Source organism: Salmo trutta, chromosome 12 (genome assembly GCF_901001165.1).
Source record: "Salmo trutta chromosome 12, fSalTru1.1, whole genome shotgun sequence".
Classification (NCBI taxonomy): Eukaryota; Metazoa; Chordata; class Actinopteri; order Salmoniformes; family Salmonidae; genus Salmo; species Salmo trutta.
Genome location: NC_042968.1, coordinates 69,986,946 through 69,994,082, shown reverse-complemented (window position 1 = coordinate 69,994,082; position 7,137 = coordinate 69,986,946).

The window sequence follows — 7,137 nt, the reverse complement described above, 5'->3', positions numbered from 1 at the left end:
TGTCTTGAAAAACGTTTTTGAAAAATGTCTCGCCTCACATGCACGCGCAGGTGCGCACAATAATGAAGTGACGACATCCCAGGGACGTCAACTTCCCTGCATTCTAATTCGGTCTCTGTTCATCATAGACGCTTCAAACAACTTTATAAAGACATCTAGTGGAAGCCGTAGGAAGTGCAAAATGAATCCTTTGTCACTGCGTGATCTATTAGCAATGACTCGAAAATAGTACAGCCACAAAATTCTCATTTCCTGGTTGTATTTTTCTCAGGTTTTTGCCTGCCATATGAGTTTTGTTATACTTACAGATACCATTCAAACTGTTTTAGAAAATTCAGAGTGTTTTCTATCCTGTTAATAATATGCATATCCTAGCTTCTGAGTTGGTGTAGGAGGCAGTTAAAAAACGGCACATATTTTTTTCAAAATTCTCAATACTGCCCCCTAGCCCGTAGAGGTTAAAAGACACACCCTATCCCCTCAGCCCTCAAATTAAGTGGACACTTCTGATGACGTATCATAGCGTCTGACGAGTTTAACCTTGCAGGGCGAGGGAAGAAGGAATGATTTTTTAAATGGACCACCCTTGCCTGGAAATTCGTCACTTGTTCATCCCGCGATGATTGTGTTTTCAGCCACCGGTAGCTTGTGGGTGCTTTATATGCGCTACAGTCAATTATGATTGCATGTCTACTGTGTGATAGCTAGCAAATTAATTAGCTAACTAGCATTAGCCTGCCTAGCTGGAACTTCTGAAGAAGGAACATTCTTCCAAAAGCTAAGCAAACAAAAACATCATTACCTTTACGAGACGTGTTTGTGCCGTCATGTGCATTAGTAGCACAATTTCAAATCTTTTTACTTAAACTTGTATGTTGACTTATCCATATTGACGTTGAGGTTTTAAGTTTCGGCTGACTTTTCTTAGCGGATGTACAATCATTGCGAATTGAATTATGGAAAGTTTCAGGCCCTGAAGTGAACATAATTGTACACTCGTAAACTCGATCAAAAACGAGAGCTGAGGGACTTACGTTACGAACTTCCCTTGTTTGGCTAATCGTTTGGAGCGACGTCCAAGATGGTGATGGGGATTCCACCAAGGGCATAAGGTGAGGGTAAGTGGACGAGGGCGTGTCTTTTATGAGTTTGAAACGCAGCCCCTGACAAGGTTCAGGGTAGATAAGACCATTGAGCCCAGCAAACGTTAGCTAGCTAGCGATTAGCGACCATAGCATATTTGCCAGCTTTAGCTAGCTAGCTAGCTAGTCAAAGTTAGAAAACTAGCTAGCTAATGTGCTCACTAGTCCCCAAAAACTTACATGGAAGTCTATTCTACAGCTGGTAACTAGCTAGCTAGCTTGCCTAGTTGGTAAGCCCAACAAAAATGCCAGCTAACATTTGCTATCTAGCTAGCCAGCCAACACTAGGCTAGCTAGATAGTAAATGCTGGCTAACTAACTTTGCTAAATCGTCTAGCAGAATTAATGTATTTAAAAAAGCCAAACAAATTGCATAGAAAACTTACTTTCTTTCTCGTGTGTTGACGTTTCTGATCTACAACACTTTGTTTCTTTTGCAGCAATCTTTCATGTCTTGATTTTGCACATTGACCTTTTACTCAACACCATTCTTTAAGCATTATTACATGACGTCAGTGTGGGGATATTCAAGGTTGTCATTATTTAGAGCGTGTTATTTCGAGCATGCAGGTGGGCAGATTTTGCAATTATGTAAATATTGAAATCTTGACATGATGCCTTAGTTCCTGGGATAAAACAATTATTCCACCAATGCAATAATGTTCCTCAACAGTGAAACCCTTGCAGGTTACATGATTGAATAAGAGTTTGTCTTATGACCATTTTAAGTGCATTTATAAACCATTATTCAACCATGCACGAATGACTATCTAACAATTCTAACCAATCAATCAATCAAATATATTTATAAAGCCCTTTTTACATCAGCAGATGTCACAAAGTGCTTATACAGAAACCCAGCCTCAAACCCCAAAATGCAGATGTACAGTAGAAGCATGGTGGCATTATTTTCCTTAGAGAGTATTGCCGCTTGTTAACTATCCCTTGATTTTATTAGGATCCTCATTAACCGACACCAATGGTGACTGTCTTACTGGGGTCCAACACAACAAATAAGACAATACAGACAAAAATGATTACAGACAAAAAGTCCCTCACCACTTTGATATTTCCACATTGGATATTACTTTATGTTATTTATAAAGGTTTGTAACTATTATCCAGTATATAGTAACAAACTGTTATAAATTAGACAAAACAAGGAGAGTATAGTTGTGTGGGTATTGTGGAATTCAGTCTAACGTTACTGGATAGTTCTGGCAGGGTGGTTTGGGGTGATGGGTCCTTGACTGCTGACATTCCAAGTCCCACATGTTCTCTCTCGCTGTAAACCATTCCTCAGCTTTTCCCGGCTAAAGTTACAGCAAAAATAAATCAGTTCAATATGTTGGAGGCACCATGACGATACAATGAATTACTTTACCATTGTGCAATTCTGCCAATCAAACCACTATCACTATGGTTACAAAATATAGCTGGGAAAACATAACTTTTTTGTAGAAAGGCCAGAGGGCGACTAAACACAGAAATAGGTGCCTCAACCTATTTACAACCTACCTGTCTTTTTTACTTTGCTGACCTCAGAGGAAAGTAATAGCTCAGGTCAAACAAACAGAACATATAACACTCCCTCACACTTCTTGGTTGTATCTCAGTCAGATTATGACTCAGACCCACCACACACGCATACATCATCACCAGACATTACTAATGCCTTTATGGTTACTCACCATATACCAACGCAACAATGATTTCTTGTCCCTGAAGACATCTTGGAGTAAATTAACCTACATTTACTCTCTGTGTTTTTCAGGGTCTTACTTCAGAGTGATTATGTTGTGCTCTGGCTAAGTCGATTGCCACAGACAAACCAAGACATGAACATAATAATGGAAAACTATGGAAATACAGAAGCTAATGTTTCTTAGCAGCCACTGGCTAGCGGGCTGGATGATGAGTCAGTCACATAAGTGGCACTGTGGTGGTTCACCTACTGAAAACTGTGGAGATGACAGCTTACATCTACTGACTGAGCTCATTGTTGGAGACGTTGTGGAGTCATGCCCGTGCAGAACATCATAGAATATGAATCAATTTATTTTTTCAGTTTCAAGTTTTAATGTCACATACATAAGTCCAGTGAAATGCCTTTATTGCTAAATCAAAACCCAACAATACAATAATAATCAATAACAATTTTATAACAGAAAGAAAACACATGAAAAATACGAAAAAATATGAGGTCATCCTTTTGTATAGAATGTGTCACAAAAGTTTGTATAGAATGTGTCACATTGTCACCCTTTGTAAGGCTGAATCAAAAATAAAAAGTCATGCCCAAAGGGCAGAAGAATTGAAGAACTGAACTACAAAGTGCCCACCTGACTCTATTGGCCTGTTTAGCTTCAGCTGAGAAAAACACTGAACAATGTCAACACAGGTTGAGTTAGAGTGGGAAAAGTTGTACTACAGACAATTAAAACCCGTTTCAGGCCATAATGGAGCTGAAGCCTGCTTGTCTGCATGTGCCTTTGATGTTCAAAATACAAAGCTAATATTAAATATTTCAGCCGTGAGGTCTACAGTGTTTTGGCAGGAGGAGTGCTGTGTAGCATCAACATCCACTCAGCAGCCAGTAAATCCCCCAGCAGTCCTGGGCCACAACTGATGATGTCACCGCCAAAAGCTACTTCACGAGCATCCCTTGTTCCCACGCTAAAAACCTCTAAAAGCAGTGTGGCGCAGACTGCTGGAAATTACACACCAGGAGTCGGAGACAGAAGATGAAAGTAACTGACACACAAATACACGCCTGCACATTCACATGCACGCGCAAACACACGCCTGCACACGCACACACACACACACACACACACACACACACAATCCACAATTGGGAGCTTCCCATTTCTCACCCAAAGAGAGTGATGGGAGGTCAAAGTAGAGCTAGTCTACATTTTCCCTCCAAAATAACATCAGCTGCTATTTCCATCACAGCTCCATTTTGACCAAGATTCCAGGCGGCCATGTTCTCCAACAAGTTTCCAAAAAGGAAATCTTAGATCTATATTTATAGGCCCCCACAACGCAACGACCAATTTTACCATAATCATTCTTCTGTTAGCACTTTCCTAAACAAGTGGACATTTATTTTATTCTAAAGTCAGTGGCGTGTATTCATGGATCTCAAAGGAAGCCGGGATTCCCCGAACACTTACCAGGAATAAAGAAAAAAACATAAAACAATTTAATGTTCATCACTCTGTTTCGTAAATTTCTTTCAATTCATAGGAGGATGAATGTATCTCACCAGAAAAGCATCTGAGCGCATGAAACAGAACCCCTCAGTATGTGTAGTGTATCGATCTGATGCTATCTGGTCAGAAAGAGTATGACATTGTTGCCGTAGCATTGCATCCAAGGGAAGCCAGCGAGCTTCCCCTGATAAAAAAAAATGAAATAAAAGAACAGCCAATCAGCGTTGAGCTAAACCTAGTGAGCTGAGTTGTGAATGGTCCTAGCACACCAAAAAAAAAAGTGTCAAGGAATCCAGTTTGGATTTGGCTTCAGACCAATCATATCACAATCCAAATGTCATTATTGACATAAAAAACTTGAATTGTTGCATCTCATTGTGTTGTTGTCCTTCTTATGGTCTCGGCCTCTAATATCACGGTGTCCAGGCATATGAACTAACAGGTTATAGAGCAAACAACGCAATTAGCACATCATATACAGTCGGTTGTAATATGGCTTGCCTTTATTGATTGGCTTCTCCAGTGATTTTACTTAAGCTCGCTACTGCCTAAATGAATGTTGCTTTATTGGTAAAGAGGCTGATTCACAACGTGTTCCTGATTACCCTTCTCTGAGTATTTATAACTGCTCATATAATCACAGACTAATAAATCTTGGTCAATGTGGTCCTCTTTTTGTAATGGATGCTCCTTTTCCCTTTCTATTCACTTCTTGTCAGCTGATTTAGCTGTACAGTAAAAGCACATATGGTACTGTACATGCACACTTCACAGAAAACTAAAAGTAGTGACCTTTCTTCCATTATGCCATATAAACTATTAATAAAAAAAAGTAAATGACGCGAGAAGGAGAAATGATACACACACACACTGAGACACACACACAAATGCACACACACTTTTTCATATCTCTTTAGTATACCCCAGAAAGACAGAAAACCTCGTGTCACAATTTTTATTCCATAATTTCAGTCTCTGCTCTGAAGACCTTTAGCCTCCTAGCAACGCTGTGAGAGGCAGTTAGCCATTTGGATTGGGCCTCTGATGGGGGAAGATGAGGCAATGACAGTACAGCCTTCCCTGCCAGATTGGACTCAGCTCTGGGCCTTCAGTTCCATCCAAAATCATCATTCACCACATTCTTAGTGATGGAAGATAAACTTTATACAATCAAGTAAAGATTGATTTTTATTGGCGCGCACCTTCCAAATATTTATCTTTCTAAAAGGAGGTTTTTCTATCAGTGGGGTGGCGGGGGTGGTTGTCCATATGTATTTCTGAGAAGCATGAGCGCAATCCTGGATGCTCGGCAAAGCTCTGTCTGTGCAGCTGTGCAGTGATTTGGGCCCAGTTTTTCAAAAGTTATCTGATTGGATTTTGGCAGTTAGATAGGATTAAGTGTTAGAATTGGGTTTTTCAAATCTGACATTTTTTATTCTGATCCTTCAGATAGGGATTTGGATTTGGTAATCCAATCTGACCTTTAAATCAGGAGCGGATCCTCTGTTCGGACCACCACCCAGGAAAATGGATCTAATTCCAGTAGTCGACCCAAAACAATGGCGCCGCAGAAGGGGCAGACGAAGCGGCCACCTGGTCAGGCTTCGTAGGCGTGCACATCGCCCACCGCTCCCGAGTATGCTATTAGCCAATGTCCAGTCTCTTGACAACAAGGTAGATGAAATTCGAGCAAGGGTTGCCTTCCAGAGAGACATAAAAGATTGTAACAGTCTCTGCTTCACGGAAACATGGCTCTCTCGGGATATGTTATTGGAATCAGTTCAGCCACGGCTTCTCCATGCATCGTGCCAACAGAGAGATAAACACCTCTCTGGGAAGAGGAAGGGTGGGGGTGTATACTTACTGATTAACGACTCTTGGTGTAATCATAACAACATACAGGAACTCAAGTCCTTCTGCTCACCCGACCGAGAATTCATTACAACCATTTTACCTACCAAGAGAATTCTCATCAGTTATAGTCACGGATGTGTACATTCCCCCTCAAGCAGACACCAAGACGGCCATCAAGGAACTTCACTGGACTATATGCAAACTGGAAACCATATATCCTGAGGCCGCATTTATTGTAGCTGGGGATTTAAAAAAAGCTCATTTGAGAACAAGGCTACCTAAATCCCACCAGCATATTGATTGCGCTACGCCCATGGGCAAGACCCTCTACCACTGCTACTCTAACTTCCGCGATGCATACAAAGCCCTCCCCCGCCCTCCCTTCGGCAAATCCGACCACAACGCCTGTCCTATAGGCAGAAACTCAAACAAGATGTACCAGTGACGAGAACCATTCAACGCTGGTCCGACCAATCGGAAGCCACTCTTCAAGATTATTTTGATCACGCGGACTGGAATATGTTCCGGTCAGCCTCAGAGAACAACATTGACCTATTCGCTGACTCGGTGAGTGCGTTTATAAAGAAGTGCATTGGAGATGTTGTACCCTTTGTGACTATTAAAACCTACCCTAACCAGAAACCGTGGATAGATGGCCGCATTCGCGCAAAACTGAAAGCGCGGTCTACCACATTTAACCATGGAAAGAGGCCTGGGAATATGACTGAATATAAACAGTGTATATTCCCTCCGCAAAGTAATCAAACAAGCGAAACGCCAGTACAGGTACAATGTGGAGTCGCAAATCAACGGCTCAGACACGAGACGTATGTGGCAGGGTCTACAGGAAATCACAGACTACAAAAAGAAAACCAGCCACGTCACGGACACCAACGTCACGCTTCCAGACAAACTAAACACCT